Consider the following 14,671-nt stretch of genomic DNA (forward strand, 5'->3'; position numbering starts at 1 on the left):
CACCTGTGAGGGCAAAGCACTGGTCCTGCGTAACGAGGTACTGCCCGTGCTGCAGTACACGGCCCAGGCCTGGCCCCCCCTTGCCACCGTGTGCAGGGCCATTACCAGGACGGTGTTTCGTTTTGTCTGGGGATCCAAGATGGACAGAGTAAAGCGGAGCATCATGTACAAGGATCCTCGCAAGGGTGGGAAGGGCGTACCCGATATCCCCACCCTCCTGCGATCCTCCTTCGTATGTGACTGCGTTCGCCGAACTCTGCGAGTCAAGAGAGGTTCCGCGGGTGGGTCCATGTCTCGCTTCTTCCTGCTCCCCCTTTGGAGACGGTTAGGCTGGGACAAGTGGGACAGCTCCTTCCCCTACAACTGGACGGCGCCATGGTTCTACGGAGACGTGGTTCGGTTTGTGAGGGAACACCAACTGGAGGGACTCAAGCCTGATTTGTGGAAGCCAAAGACTATCCACAAACTCATCAGAGCCAAGGACGAAATGGAGAACATTCCAGGACTTCATCACGACACACTGGAGACTGTTTGGACAAACGTGTCATCGGCTGGATTGACCAACGGGCACAAGGACTTGTCATGGATGGCGATACAGGGCGGACTGCCCGTCCGGTCATTCATGCACGCCCGGAACCTGTGCAAAACCCGGTACTGCCCAAGGTGCCCCTTCGTGGAGGAAACATCGCTGCACGCCTTTTGGGACTGCCGTTTCGCACAGCGCCTGTTGGTTGCCCTGGAGGATGACCTGAGGAACTCCGTCCCCAGAGGGAGCCTATCGTACCATTCCGTACTTTATGGACTCTTCCCTGGGACTCACACCGTTGGAGCCATCCAGGAGGCTTGGCGCCTTATGAACTGCTTTAAGGACGCTATTTGGGTCGCCAGGAACCGGCTCATCTTGAAGAGGGAGAGGATGTCTATCCAGGATTGCCGCAGGCTGATCCACAGCCTGCTCAGAGACTATTCCATCATGGACAGTCCGGACGACAGCGCCGAGGAGGAGGTTTAGACCTCTTCCATGCCCCCTCCCTCCTTTTCCCGTTATGTGCGTCTTTCAATAAAGCTTCGGGCCTGTGATTTCCCCACCCTATCCCCCTTTTCCCCTACCCCCACCCCCCAATCGCCGGTTCGTCGTTATTTATTGTCTAACTTTTTCTTTCAGCTTGAGTGTTATGGATAAGCATAGGAGTGTGATGTATAGTTTAGTGCGTCGTACTCTATGGCTATGTAAGAAGGATTGTATAGTTCTGTGTGTACGGGGCTGCGGCACTGTACACGGTTTGTTACCTTTTTGTGAGTAGTGCATGATAATAAAGATGCTGTTAAATCAAAAATCTGTTCTTATCAGTTTAATATCTGATACGTCCCCTATCTGGGGACCATATATTAAATGGATTTTTAGAACAGGGAGATGGAAAAAGAGCTTGCTCTGTCCACTCCACGCATTGACCTGGTATTGCAGTACCTCCAGGACCGGTGCACCCCTTCTTAACCCAGTTTCCAAAAGCAGAACTCAATTCACCTGATTCATATTAGCCCGATTTAATGAATTGGAAGAAAGCATACGTCTTCATATGCACCTCAATTTGGCCCATTCACTTTTCACACTTCCTCCTTTTGTTTTTTATCTTTCACACTTTTGACTTTCTTTATTCATCCAAATAGCAAACTCATCACCACTCAACCTGACCAACTCGGCTATGTCCCGTGCTGCAGTTCTCTGTCTTATCTAGATCATTTGCAATTGAATGGAATAGATCCCTTTTGGACAAAGTGGATTCACCTGCTGCTGCAGTGACCACAGGTGTGATAAGATCTAGAATTGGCATCTGGTGCGATCTCTCCGCTTCCACTCCAAAGAAAGTTACCTGTTTATTCCTATCATGCATTGGTTTTTGGGGTTTTCTTTGAGTAATGATGATCTCTTTAGTAGTCTGTTGGCGCCCTCTCCTGGAGGAATAGTTTGCTTGCTCTTGGACATTCTAAAAGAGAGGTCATGATAGACATTGAGCTTCTGAGCTCAATTGGGGACAGTCATGGGTGATGAATGTTTGCAACCTGCTGCAAAGCCTCATACCGCAATATAAGGAACGTCAAATACTAAGAAAGGGCGGCCTATGAAAGAATTACTACTTTCAATAAGTACACTTAAACGGCTAATTGGGAATAGAAAAACTGTAAAAAGCCCTCTGAGAAAGCCCCCCTCTAACCTTTGATAGTAAGCTTTTCTGTAGTCTGCCTGTTGATGTATTTTCCGTTTGAACTGTGCACAACATGAAGAGACGGAACACTGGCGGCTTGTCACAATGCCCCCGCTGACATCACAATAGCGCTGCTGCCTAGAAAACAAGCTGCGCAGCAGAAGTTGTTCTTTGGGTGGGAGGGTGGGCTAGTGTAAGGAGGGGGCAAGCTCTTTTTTTCCCGGGTGGTAGGGGGATGACAGGAGAAGGGATGCGGGTGGTGAGAAGGGTACAGAGGGCAGGGTTTGGGGGCTGGGAAGGAAAGGGAAAAGATTAGGGTTTGGGGATGATGAAAGGGCTTTCTACGGGTAAGGATGGCAAAGGGTGGCAGTGACGGAAAGTCAGGCAACCTGTCCTGTCCGTCTTTTTGTATCGTGAATTGGAAAGACTGCAAGGGGGAGGGGAGTTGCTTGCGCCCTAAAGGAGGAGTTATTCAGATTCATTGCAGTGGGGGGCGGCGGCTGCAAAACGCACCATTCTTCTTGTTTTTGCTCTGCAAAGCAGCCTTTTCAAGGGTTGGCTTGGGTGACAAAATGTCTTCTGTAGGCGTGGGTTTGTCTCCCTCTCGCTCTCTCTCCCTAAGATGTGTCCGGCATAGGCCAGGGTGCCACTCGAGGCCCAAACCAATTCTGGTTATCGCTTCTCGGCCTTTTGGCTAAGATCAAGTGTAGTATCGTTCGAAAAGGTGGTTTAAGGCTCCGGCCACCTTAGTACAATGATGCAATGCACACTGGAAGGTTGCACTTGTTAGTACTTTGGGAGGATAGTATATCCATCTAGAGGAAACCATGGCCCTACCAGGATTGAGGCTATTAGACTGAGTAAGTGTGGGGGTTATGGTGCAATGTGACCCAGGAATGGACACCCTGGAGGGAGTCTGAACTTGCTAGGTTGGGACCCTGGTAAGCCTCAGACTCTGTCGCACGCCGCGCCTTGCCTATTCATACTTTCCAAGCATATTGCCCTATCCTGGCCTTCTGGCTAAGAAGGGAAATTTTTATAATCCCGGTCGGAGGTCCGGTCAGCTTTGGGCTGAGAAACCAACACCCGGTTGGAGGTCCGGGTCAGCTTTGGCTGAGAAACCAACACCCGGTTGGAGGTCCAGTTAGCCTTGGGCTGAGAAACCAACACCCGGTTGGAGGTCCGGTCAGCCTTGGGCTGAGAAACCAACACCCGGTTGGAGGTCCGGTCAGCCTTGGGCTGAGAAACCAACACCGGTTGACGGTCCGGGCAGTCTCGGCTGCGAAACCAACGACTAGTAGCTCCCTACTCCACTTGGGTAAGATGCCTCGGTGGACGCTGGGAGCAACAACAAGGCTCAACCAGGCTTCGGCTTGGGGGAGCACCGAAGATCCCTGACCCTCGCTGTGGCCTTCTGGCTCGGAGGGACGGGGTTGATTTTTGGGGATCCTCTTCTCACGGAGGGGTCCACACGAATCCTAGCCTTTGCACTGTTTTTGGTGTGACTTCGGTCATGCATTTTTGCGGTGCTTTGGAAAGCTTCATTAAATCAAAAATCTGTTCTTATCAGTTTAATATCTGATACGTCCCCTATCTGGGGACCATATATTAAATGGATTTTTAGAACAGGGAGATGGAAAAAGAGCTTGCTCTGTCCACTCCACGCATTGACCTGGTATTGCAGTACCTCCAGGACCGGTGCACCCCTTCTTAACCCAGTTTCCAAAAGCAGAACTCAATTCACCTGATTCATATTAGCCCGATTTAATGAATTGGAAGAAAGCATACGTCTTCATATGCACCTCAATTTGGCCCATTCACTTTTCACACTTCCTCCTTTTGTTTTTTATCTTTCACACTTTTGACTTTCTTTATTCATCCAAATAGCAAACTCATCACCACTCAACCTGATCAACTCGGCTATGTCCCGTGCTGCAGTTCTCTGTCTTATCTAGATCATTTGCAATTGAATGGAATAGATCCCTTTTGGACAAAGTGGATTCACCTGCTGCTGCAGTGACCACAGGTGTGATAAGATCTAGAATTGGCATCTGGTGCGATCTCTCCGCTTCCACTCCAAAGAAAGTTACCTGTTTATTCCTATCATGCATTGGTTTTTGGGGTTTTCTTTGAGTAATGATGATCTCTTTAGTAGTCTGTTGGCGCCCTCTCCTGGAGGAATAGTTTGCTTGCTCTTGGACATTCTAAAAGAGAGGTCATGATAGACATTGAGCTTCTGAGCTCAATTGGGGACAGTCATGGGTGATGAATGTTTGCAACCTGCTGCAAAGCCTCATACCGCAATATAAGGAACGTCAAATACTAAGAAAGGGGGGCCTATGAAAGAATTACTACTTTCAATAAGTACACTTAAACGGCTAATTGGGAATAGAAAAACTGTAAAAAGCCCTCTGAGAAAGCCCCCCTCTAACCTTTGATAGTAAGCTTTTCTGTAGTCTGCCTGTTGATGTATTTTCCGTTTGAACTGTGCACAACATGAAGAGACGGAACACTGGCGGCTTGTCACAATGCCCCCGCTGACATCACAATAGCGCTGCTGCCTAGAAAACAAGCTGCGCAGCAGAAGTTGTTCTTTGGGTGGGAGGGTGGGCTAGTGTAAGGAGGGGGCAAGCTCTTTTTTTCCCGGGTGGTAGGGGGATGACAGGAGAAGGGATGCGGGTGGTGAGAAGGGTACAGAGGGCAGGGTTTGGGGGCTGGGAAGGAAAGGGAAAAGATTAGGGTTTGGGGATGATGAAAGGGCTTTCTACGGGTAAGGATGGCAAAGGGTGGCAGTGACGGAAAGTCAGGCAACCTGTCCTGTCCGTCTTTTTGTATCGTGAATTGGAAAGACTGCAAGGGGGAGGGGAGTTGGTTGCGCCCTAAAGGAGGAGTTATTCAGATTCATTGCAGTGGGGGGCGGCGGCTGCAAAACGCACCATTCTTCTTGTTTTTGCTCTGCAAAGCAGCCTTTTCAAGGGTTGGCTTGGGTGACAAAATGTCTTCTGTAGGCGTGGGTTTGTCTCCCTCTCGCTCTCTCTCCCTAAGATGTGTCCGGCATAGGCCAGGGTGCCACTCGAGGCCCAAACCAATTCTGGTTATCGCTTCTCGGCCTTTTGGCTAAGATCAAGTGTAGTATCTGTTCTTATCAGTTTAATATCTGATACGTCCCCTATCTGGGGACCATATATTAAATGGATTTTTAGAACAGGGAGATGGAAAAAGAGCTTGCTCTGTCCACTCCACGCATTGACCTGGTATTGCAGTACCTCCAGGACCGGTGCACCCCTTCTTAACCCAGTTTCCAAAAGCAGAACTCAATTCACCTGATTCATATTAGCCCGATTTAATGAATTGGAAGAAAGCATACGTCTTCATATGCACCTCAATTTGGCCCATTCACTTTTCACACTTCCTCCTTTTGTTTTTTATCTTTCACACTTTTGACTTTCTTTATTCATCCAAATAGCAAACTCATCACCACTCAACCTGACCAACTCGGCTATGTCCCGTGCTGCAGTTCTCTGTCTTATCTAGATCATTTGCAATTGAATGGAATAGATCCCTTTTGGACAAAGTGGATTCACCTGCTGCTGCAGTGACCACAGGTGTGATAAGATCTAGAATTGGCATCTGGTGCGATCTCTCCGCTTCCACTCCAAAGAAAGTTACCTGTTTATTCCTATCATGCATTGGTTTTTGGGGTTTTCTTTGAGTAATGATGATCTCTTTAGTAGTCTGTTGGCGCCCTCTCCTGGAGGAATAGTTTGCTTGCTCTTGGACATTCTAAAAGAGAGGTCATGATAGACATTGAGCTTCTGAGCTCAATTGGGGACAGTCATGGGTGATGAATGTTTGCAACCTGCTGCAAAGCCTCATACCGCAATATAAGGAACGTCAAATACTAAGAAAGGGCGGCCTATGAAAGAATTACTACTTTCAATAAGTACACTTAAACGGCTAATTGGGAATAGAAAAACTGTAAAAAGCCCTCTGAGAAAGCCCCCCTCTAACCTTTGATAGTAAGCTTTTCTGTAGTCTGCCTGTTGATGTATTTTCCGTTTGAACTGTGCACAACATGAAGAGACGGAACACTGGCGGCTTGTCACAATGCCCCCGCTGACATCACAATAGCGCTGCTGCCTAGAAAACAAGCTGCGCAGCAGAAGTTGTTCTTTGGGTGGGAGGGTGGGCTAGTGTAAGGAGGGGGCAAGCTCTTTTTTTCCCGGGTGGTAGGGGGATGACAGGAGAAGGGATGCGGGTGGTGAGAAGGGTACAGAGGGCAGGGTTTGGGGGCTGGGAAGGAAAGGGAAAAGATTAGGGTTTGGGGATGATGAAAGGGCTTTCTACGGGTAAGGATGGCAAAGGGTGGCAGTGACGGAAAGTCAGGCAACCTGTCCTGTCCGTCTTTTTGTATCGTGAATTGGAAAGACTGCAAGGGGGAGGGGAGTTGCTTGCGCCCTAAAGGAGGAGTTATTCAGATTCATTGCAGTGGGGGGCGGCGGCTGCAAAACGCACCATTCTTCTTGTTTTTGCTCTGCAAAGCAGCCTTTTCAAGGGTTGGCTTGGGTGACAAAATGTCTTCTGTAGGCGTGGGTTTGTCTCCCTCTCGCTCTCTCTCCCTAAGATGTGTCCGGCATAGGCCAGGGTGCCACTCGAGGCCCAAACCAATTCTGGTTATCGCTTCTCGGCCTTTTGGCTAAGATCAAGTGTAGTCCCTTCATTGGGTTTGCCTTGGTCTTGGCTGGGAGGGGCCCGGGCTTGCACAACCGCCGGCCTTGGGGATTGTTGCGCCTTTTGGTGCTTACGTCCCCCTTGTGGCTGGTGGTTCCTGGGCTCGGGAGGCGATCACCTGCGGCACTGTGCTTTTGTGTGGTGGCCGATGACCGTTTCTGGAAATTGCGGATGAAATCTCATCTGTTCTTATCAGTTTAATATCTGATACGTCCCCTATCTGGGGACCATATATTAAATGGATTTTTAGAACAGGGAGATGGAAAAAGAGCTTGCTCTGTCCACTCCACGCATTGACCTGGTATTGCAGTACCTCCAGGACCGGTGCACCCCTTCTTAACCCAGTTTCCAAAAGCAGAACTCAATTCACCTGATTCATATTAGCCCGATTTAATGAATTGGAAGAAAGCATACGTCTTCATATGCACCTCAATTTGGCCCATTCACTTTTCACACTTCCTCCTTTTGTTTTTTATCTTTCACACTTTTGACTTTCTTTATTCATCCAAATAGCAAACTCATCACCACTCAACCTGACCAACTCGGCTATGTCCCATGCTGCAGTTCTCTGTCTTATCTAGATCATTTGCAATTGAATGGAATAGATCCCTTTTGGACAAAGTGGATTCACCTGCTGCTGCAGTGACCACAGGTGTGATAAGATCTAGAATTGGCATCTGGTGCGATCTCTCCGCTTCCACTCCAAAGAAAGTTACCTGTTTATTCCTATCATGCATTGGTTTTTGGGGTTTTCTTTGAGTAATGATGATCTCTTTAGTAGTCTGTTGGCGCCCTCTCCTGGAGGAATAGTTTGCTTGCTCTTGGACATTCTAAAAGAGAGGTCATGATAGACATTGAGCTTCTGAGCTCAATTGGGGACAGTCATGGGTGATGAATGTTTGCAACCTGCTGCAAAGCCTCATACCGCAATATAAGGAACGTCAAATACTAAGAAAGGGCGGCCTATGAAAGAATTACTACTTTCAATAAGTACACTTAAACGGCTAATTGGGAATAGAAAAACTGTAAAAAGCCTTTTGAGAAAGCCCCCCTCTAACCTTTGATAGTAAGCTTTTCTGTAGTCTGCCTGTTGATGTATTTTCCGTTTGAACTGTGCACAACATGAAGAGACGGAACACTGGCGGCTTGTCACAATGCCCCCGCTGACATCACAATAGCGCTGCTGCCTAGAAAACAAGCTGCGCAGCAGAAGTTGTTCTTTGGGTGGGAGGGTGGGCTAGTGTAAGGAGGGGGCAAGCTCTTTTTTTCCCGGGTGGTAGGGGGATGACAGGAGAAGGGATGCGGGTGGTGAGAAGGGTACAGAGGGCAGGGTTTGGGGGCTGGGAAGGAAAGGGAAAAGATTAGGGTTTGGGGATGATGAAAGGGCTTTCTACGGGTAAGGATGGCAAAGGGTGGCAGTGACGGAAAGTCAGGCAACCTGTCCTGTCCGTCTTTTTGTATCGTGAATTGGAAAGACTGCAAGGGGGAGGGGAGTTGCTTGCGCCCTAAAGGAGGAGTTATTCAGATTCATTGCAGTGGGGGGCGGCGGCTGCAAAACGCACCATTCTTCTTGTTTTTGCTCTGCAAAGCAGCCTTTTCAAGGGTTGGCTTGGGTGACAAAATGTCTTCTGTAGGCGTGGGTTTGTCTCCCTCTCGCTCTCTCTCCCTAAGATGTGTCCGGCATAGGCCAGGGTGCCACTCGAGGCCCAAACCAATTCTGGTTATCGCTTCTCGGCCTTTTGGCTAAGATCAAGTGTAGTATCACCTTAGTACAATGATACAATGCACACTGGAAGGTTGCGCTTGCTAGTACTCTGGGTGGATAGTATATTCATCTAGAGGAAAACATGGCCCTACCAGGATCGAGGCTATTAGACTGAGTAAGGGTGGGGGGCTATGGTACAACGTGCCCCAGGACTGACGACCCTGGAGTGAGTCTGAGCTTGCTGGCTTGGGACCCCGGCAATCCTTGGGCTCTGTAGCACACCGTACCTTGCCTTTTCATACTTTTTGAGCATATTACCCTATCCCGGCCTTCTGGCTAGGAAGGGAAATTTTTATAATCCCGGTCGGAGGTCTGGTCAGCTTTGGGCTGAGAAACTAACACCCGGTTGGAGGTCTGGGTCAGCTTCGGCTGAGAAACCAACACCCGGTTGGAGGTCCGGGTCAGCTTCGGCTGAGAAACCAACACCCGGTTGGAGGTCCGGGTCAGCTTCGGCTGAGAAACCAACACCAGGTTGGAGGTCCGGTTAGCCTTGGGCTGAGAAACCAACACCGGTTGACGGTCAGGGCAGTTTCGGCTGCGAAACCAACAACTAGTAGCTCTCTACTCCACTTGGGTAAGATGCCTGGGTGGACACTGGGAGCAACGACAAGGCTCAACCAGGCTTCGGCTTGGGGGAGCACCGAAGATCCCTGACCCTTGCTGTGGCCTTCTGGCTCGGAGGGACGGGGTTGATTTTTGGGGACCCTCTCCTCACGGAGGGGTCCACACGAATCCTAGCCTTTGCACTGTTTTTGGTGTGACTTCGGTCATGCATTTTTTGCGGTGCTTTGGAAAGCTTCATTAAATCAAAAATCTGTTCTTATCAGTTTAATATCTGATACGTCCCCTATCTGGGGACCATATATTAAATGGATTTTTAGAACAGGGAGATGGAAAAAGAGCTTGCTCTGTCCACTCCACGCATTGACCTGGTATTGCAGTACCTCCAGGACCGGTGCACCCCTTCTTAACCCAGTTTCCAAAAGCAGAACTCAATTCACCTGATTCATATTAGCCCGATTTAATGAATTGGAAGAAAGCATACGTCTTCATATGCACCTCAATTTGGCCCATTCACTTTTCACACTTCCTCCTTTTGTTTTTTATCTTTCACACTTTTGACTTTCTTTATTCATCCAAATAGCAAACTCATCACCACTCAACCTGACCAACTCGGCTATGTCCCGTGCTGCAGTTCTCTGTCTTATCTAGATCATTTGCAATTGAATGGAATAGATCCCTTTTGGACAAAGTGGATTCACCTGCTGCTGCAGTGACCACAGGTGTGATAAGATCTAGAATTGGCATCTGGTGCGATCTCTCCGCTTCCACTCCAAAGAAAGTTACCTGTTTATTCCTATCATGCATTGGTTTTTGGGGTTTTCTTTGAGTAATGATGATCTCTTTAGTAGTCTGTTGGCGCCCTCTCCTGGAGGAATAGTTTGCTTGCTCTTGGACATTCTAAAAGAGAGGTCATGATAGACATTGAGCTTCTGAGCTCAATTGGGGACAGTCATGGGTGATGAATGTTTGCAACCTGCTGCAAAGCCTCATACCGCAATATAAGGAACGTCAAATACTAAGAAAGGGCGGCCTATGAAAGAATTACTACTTTCAATAAGTACACTTAAACGGCTAATTGGGAATAGAAAAACTGTAAAAAGCCCTCTGAGAAAGCCCCCCTCTAACCTTTGATAGTAAGCTTTTCTGTAGTCTGCCTGTTGATGTATTTTCCGTTTGAACTGTGCACAACATGAAGAGACGGAACACTGGCGGCTTGTCACAATGCCCCCGCTGACATCACAATAGCGCTGCTGCCTAGAAAACAAGCTGCGCAGCAGAAGTTGTTCTTTGGGTGGGAGGGTGGGCTAGTGTAAGGAGGGGGCAAGCTCTTTTTTTCCCGGGTGGTAGGGGGATGACAGGAGAAGGGATGCGGGTGGTGAGAAGGGTACAGAGGGCAGGGTTTGGGGGCTGGGAAGGAAAGGGAAAAGATTAGGGTTTGGGGATGATGAAAGGGCTTTCTACGGGTAAGGATGGCAAAGGGTGGCAGTGACGGAAAGTCAGGCAACCTGTCCTGTCCGTCTTTTTGTATCGTGAATTGGAAAGACTGCAAGGGGGAGGGGAGTTGCTTGCGCCCTAAAGGAGGAGTTATTCAGATTCATTGCAGTGGGGGGCGGCGGCTGCAAAACGCACCATTCTTCTTGTTTTTGCTCTGCAAAGCAGCCTTTTCAAGGGTTGGCTTGGGTGACAAAATGTCTTCTGTAGGCGTGGGTTTGTCTCCCTCTCGCTCTCTCTCCCTAAGATGTGTCCGGCATAGGCCAGGGTGCCACTCGAGGCCCAAACCAATTCTGGTTATCGCTTCTCGGCCTTTTGGCTAAGATCAAGTGTAGTTTGGGAGGGTACTACCTTGGTTGGTGCTGTAAGGTGCCAGGGTATTGCACAACTGCTGGCCTTGGGGGAGTGTGCATCGTAGGATGTCATAGCCCTCTTGTGACGGACGGTTACCTGGGCAACGAGAGGCGGTCACTTTATTATTTTCAAACTCATCCTTCAAAAAAAAAAAAAAAAAAATCTGTTCTTATCAGTTTAATATCTGATACGTCCCCTATCTGGGGACCATATATTAAATGGATTTTTAGAACAGGGAGATGGAAAAAGAGCTTGCTCTGTCCACTCCACGCATTGACCTGGTATTGCAGTACCTCCAGGACCGGTGCACCCCTTCTTAACCCAGTTTCCAAAAGCAGAACTCAATTCACCTGATTCATATTAGCCCGATTTAATGAATTGGAAGAAAGCATACGTCTTCATATGCACCTCAATTTGGCCCATTCACTTTTCACACTTCCTCCTTTTGTTTTTTATCTTTCACACTTTTGACTTTCTTTATTCATCCAAATAGCAAACTCATCACCACTCAACCTGACCAACTCGGCTATGTCCCATGCTGCAGTTCTCTGTCTTATCTAGATCATTTGCAATTGAATGGAATAGATCCCTTTTGGACAAAGTGGATTCACCTGCTGCTGCAGTGACCACAGGTGTGATAAGATCTAGAATTGGCATCTGGTGCGATCTCTCCGCTTCCACTCCAAAGAAAGTTACCTGTTTATTCCTATCATGCATTGGTTTTTGGGGTTTTCTTTGAGTAATGATGATCTCTTTAGTAGTCTGTTGGCGCCCTCTCCTGGAGGAATAGTTTGCTTGCTCTTGGACATTCTAAAAGAGAGGTCATGATAGACATTGAGCTTCTGAGCTCAATTGGGGACAGTCATGGGTGATGAATGTTTGCAACCTGCTGCAAAGCCTCATACCGCAATATAAGGAACGTCAAATACTAAGAAAGGGCGGCCTATGAAAGAATTACTACTTTCAATAAGTACACTTAAACGGCTAATTGGGAATAGAAAAACTGTAAAAAGCCCTCTGAGAAAGCCCCCCTCTAACCTTTGATAGTAAGCTTTTCTGTAGTCTGCCTGTTGATGTATTTTCCGTTTGAACTGTGCACAACATGAAGAGACGGAACACTGGCGGCTTGTCACAATGCCCCCGCTGACATCACAATAGCGCTGCTGCCTAGAAAACAAGCTGCGCAGCAGAAGTTGTTCTTTGGGTGGGAGGGTGGGCTAGTGTAAGGAGGGGGCAAGCTCTTTTTTTCCCGGGTGGTAGGGGGATGACAGGAGAAGGGATGCGGGTGGTGAGAAGGGTACAGAGGGCAGGGTTTGGGGGCTGGGAAGGAAAGGGAAAAGATTAGGGTTTGGGGATGATGAAAGGGCTTTCTACGGGTAAGGATGGCAAAGGGTGGCAGTGACGGAAAGTCAGGCAACCTGTCCTGTCCGTCTTTTTGTATCGTGAATTGGAAAGACTGCAAGGGGGAGGGGAGTTGCTTGCGCCCTAAAGTAGGAGTTATTCAGATTCATTGCAGTGGGGGGCGGCGGCTGCAAAACGCACCATTCTTCTTGTTTTTGCTCTGCAAAGCAGCCTTTTCAAGGGTTGGCTTGGGTGACAAAATGTCTTCTGTAGGCGTGGGTTTGTCTCCCTCTCGCTCTCTCTCCCTAAGATGTGTCCGGCATAGGCCAGGGTGCCACTCGAGGCCCAAACCAATTCTGGTTATCGCTTCTCGGCCTTTTGGCTAAGATCAAGTGTAGTCCCTTCATTGGGTTTTCCTTGGTCTTGGCTGGGAGGGGCCCAGGCTTGCACAACCGCCGGCCTCGGGGATTGTTGCGCCTTCTGGTGCTTACGTCCCCTTGTGCTGGTTGGTTCCTGGGCTCGGGAGGCGATCACTCGCGGCACTGTCGCTTTTGTGCGGTGACCGGCGTGCCTTCGGGCAATTATGTAAATATTGGGTGACTTGTCATCCAAACTCGATGGACCGATTTTGGTATGATCGGATTGTCCCTGTCGGGGTAGCCAACTTAAAAAAAAATCTGTTCTTATCAGTTTAATATCTGATACGTCCCCTATCTGGGGACCATATATTAAATGGATTTTTAGAACAGGGAGATGGAAAAAGAGCTTGCTCTGTCCACTCCACGCATTGACCTGGTATTGCAGTACCTCCAGGACCGGTGCACCCCTTCTTAACCCAGTTTCCAAAAGCAGAACTCAATTCACCTGATTCATATTAGCCCGATTTAATGAATTGGAAGAAAGCATACGTCTTCATATGCACCTCAATTTGGCCCATTCACTTTTCACACTTCCTCCTTTTGTTTTTTATCTTTCACACTTTTGACTTTCTTTATTCATCCAAATAGCAAACTCATCACCACTCAACCTGACCAACTCGGCTATGTCCCGTGCTGCAGTTCTCTGTCTTATCTAGATCATTTGCAATTGAATGGAATAGATCCCTTTTGGACAAAGTGGATTCACCTGCTGCTGCAGTGACCACAGGTGTGATAAGATCTAGAATTGGCATCTGGTGCGATCTCTCCGCTTCCACTCCAAAGAAAGTTACCTGTTTATTCCTATCATGCATTGGTTTTTGGGGTTTTCTTTGAGTAATGATGATCTCTTTAGTAGTCTGTTGGCGCCCTCTCCTGGAGGAATAGTTTGCTTGCTCTTGGACATTCTAAAAGAGAGGTCATGATAGACATTGAGCTTCTGAGCTCAATTGGGGACAGTCATGGGTGATGAATGTTTGCAACCTGCTGCAAAGCCTCATACCGCAATATAAGGAACGTCAAATACTAAGAAAGGGCGGCCTATGAAAGAATTACTACTTTCAATAAGTACACTTAAACGGCTAATTGGGAATAGAAAAACTGTAAAAAGCCCTCTGAGAAAGCCCCCCTCTAACCTTTGATAGTAAGCTTTTCTGTAGTCTGCCTGTTGATGTATTTTCCGTTTGAACTGTGCACAACATGAAGAGACGGAACACTGGCGGCTTGTCACAATGCCCCCGCTGACATCACAATAGCGCTGCTGCCTAGAAAACAAGCTGCGCAGCAGAAGTTGTTCTTTGGGTGGGAGGGTGGGCTAGTGTAAGGAGGGGGCAAGCTCTTTTTTTCCCGGGTGGTAGGGGGATGACAGGAGAAGGGATGCGGGTGGTGAGAAGGGTACAGAGGGCAGGGTTTGGGGGCTGGGAAGGAAAGGGAAAAGATTAGGGTTTGGGGATGATGAAAGGGCTTTCTACGGGTAAGGATGGCAAAGGGTGGCAGTGACGGAAAGTCAGGCAACCTGTCCTGTCCGTCTTTTTGTATCGTGAATTGGAAAGACTGCAAGGGGGAGGGGAGTTGCTTGCGCCCTAAAGGAGGAGTTATTCAGATTCATTGCAGTGGGGGGCGGCGGCTGCAAAACGCACCATTCTTCTTGTTTTTGCTCTGCAAAGCAGCCTTTTCAAGGGTTGGCTTGGGTGACAAAATGTCTTCTGTAGGCGTGGGTTTGTCTCCCTCTCGCTCTCTCTCCCTAAGATGTGTCCGGCATAGGCCAGGGTGCCACTCGAGGCCCAAACCAATTCTGGTTATCG

General features: G+C 48.4%; 5 non-coding genes and 4 pseudogenes across 5 annotated transcripts; all 9 read left to right on the plus strand.

Moving 5' to 3' along the window:
- Positions 1-1,286: 1,286 nt before the first annotated feature.
- LOC142262010 (U2 spliceosomal RNA) lies at positions 1,287-1,490 on the plus strand (annotated as a pseudogene).
- Positions 1,491-2,878: 1,388 nt separating this feature from the next.
- LOC142261968 (U2 spliceosomal RNA) lies at positions 2,879-3,020 on the plus strand (annotated as a pseudogene).
- A 697-nt stretch (positions 3,021-3,717) lies between these two features.
- LOC142261920 (U2 spliceosomal RNA) lies at positions 3,718-3,913 on the plus strand. The gene has a single exon (XR_012729436.1). It is a non-coding gene; the product is annotated as a U2 spliceosomal RNA (small nuclear RNA).
- A 1,388-nt stretch (positions 3,914-5,301) lies between these two features.
- On the plus strand, positions 5,302-5,492 carry LOC142262009 (U2 spliceosomal RNA). The gene has a single exon (XR_012729483.1). It is a non-coding gene; the product is annotated as a U2 spliceosomal RNA (small nuclear RNA).
- A 1,594-nt stretch (positions 5,493-7,086) lies between these two features.
- On the plus strand, positions 7,087-7,270 carry LOC142261935 (U2 spliceosomal RNA). The gene has a single exon (XR_012729450.1). It is a non-coding gene; the product is annotated as a U2 spliceosomal RNA (small nuclear RNA).
- A 1,388-nt stretch (positions 7,271-8,658) lies between these two features.
- LOC142261978 (U2 spliceosomal RNA) lies at positions 8,659-8,784 on the plus strand (annotated as a pseudogene).
- A 689-nt stretch (positions 8,785-9,473) lies between these two features.
- LOC142262027 (U2 spliceosomal RNA) lies at positions 9,474-9,666 on the plus strand. Its single transcript, XR_012729493.1, has one exon. It is a non-coding gene; the product is annotated as a U2 spliceosomal RNA (small nuclear RNA).
- A 1,564-nt stretch (positions 9,667-11,230) lies between these two features.
- On the plus strand, positions 11,231-11,424 carry LOC142261941 (U2 spliceosomal RNA). The gene has a single exon (XR_012729454.1). It is a non-coding gene; the product is annotated as a U2 spliceosomal RNA (small nuclear RNA).
- Positions 11,425-13,071: 1,647 nt separating this feature from the next.
- LOC142261942 (U2 spliceosomal RNA) lies at positions 13,072-13,279 on the plus strand (annotated as a pseudogene).
- The last annotated feature ends 1,392 nt before the right edge of the window (positions 13,280-14,671 follow it).

The sequence above is a fragment of the Anomaloglossus baeobatrachus genome, unplaced genomic scaffold (genome assembly GCF_048569485.1).
Source record: "Anomaloglossus baeobatrachus isolate aAnoBae1 unplaced genomic scaffold, aAnoBae1.hap1 Scaffold_2405, whole genome shotgun sequence".
In the NCBI taxonomy this organism is placed as follows: domain Eukaryota; kingdom Metazoa; phylum Chordata; class Amphibia; order Anura; family Aromobatidae; genus Anomaloglossus; species Anomaloglossus baeobatrachus.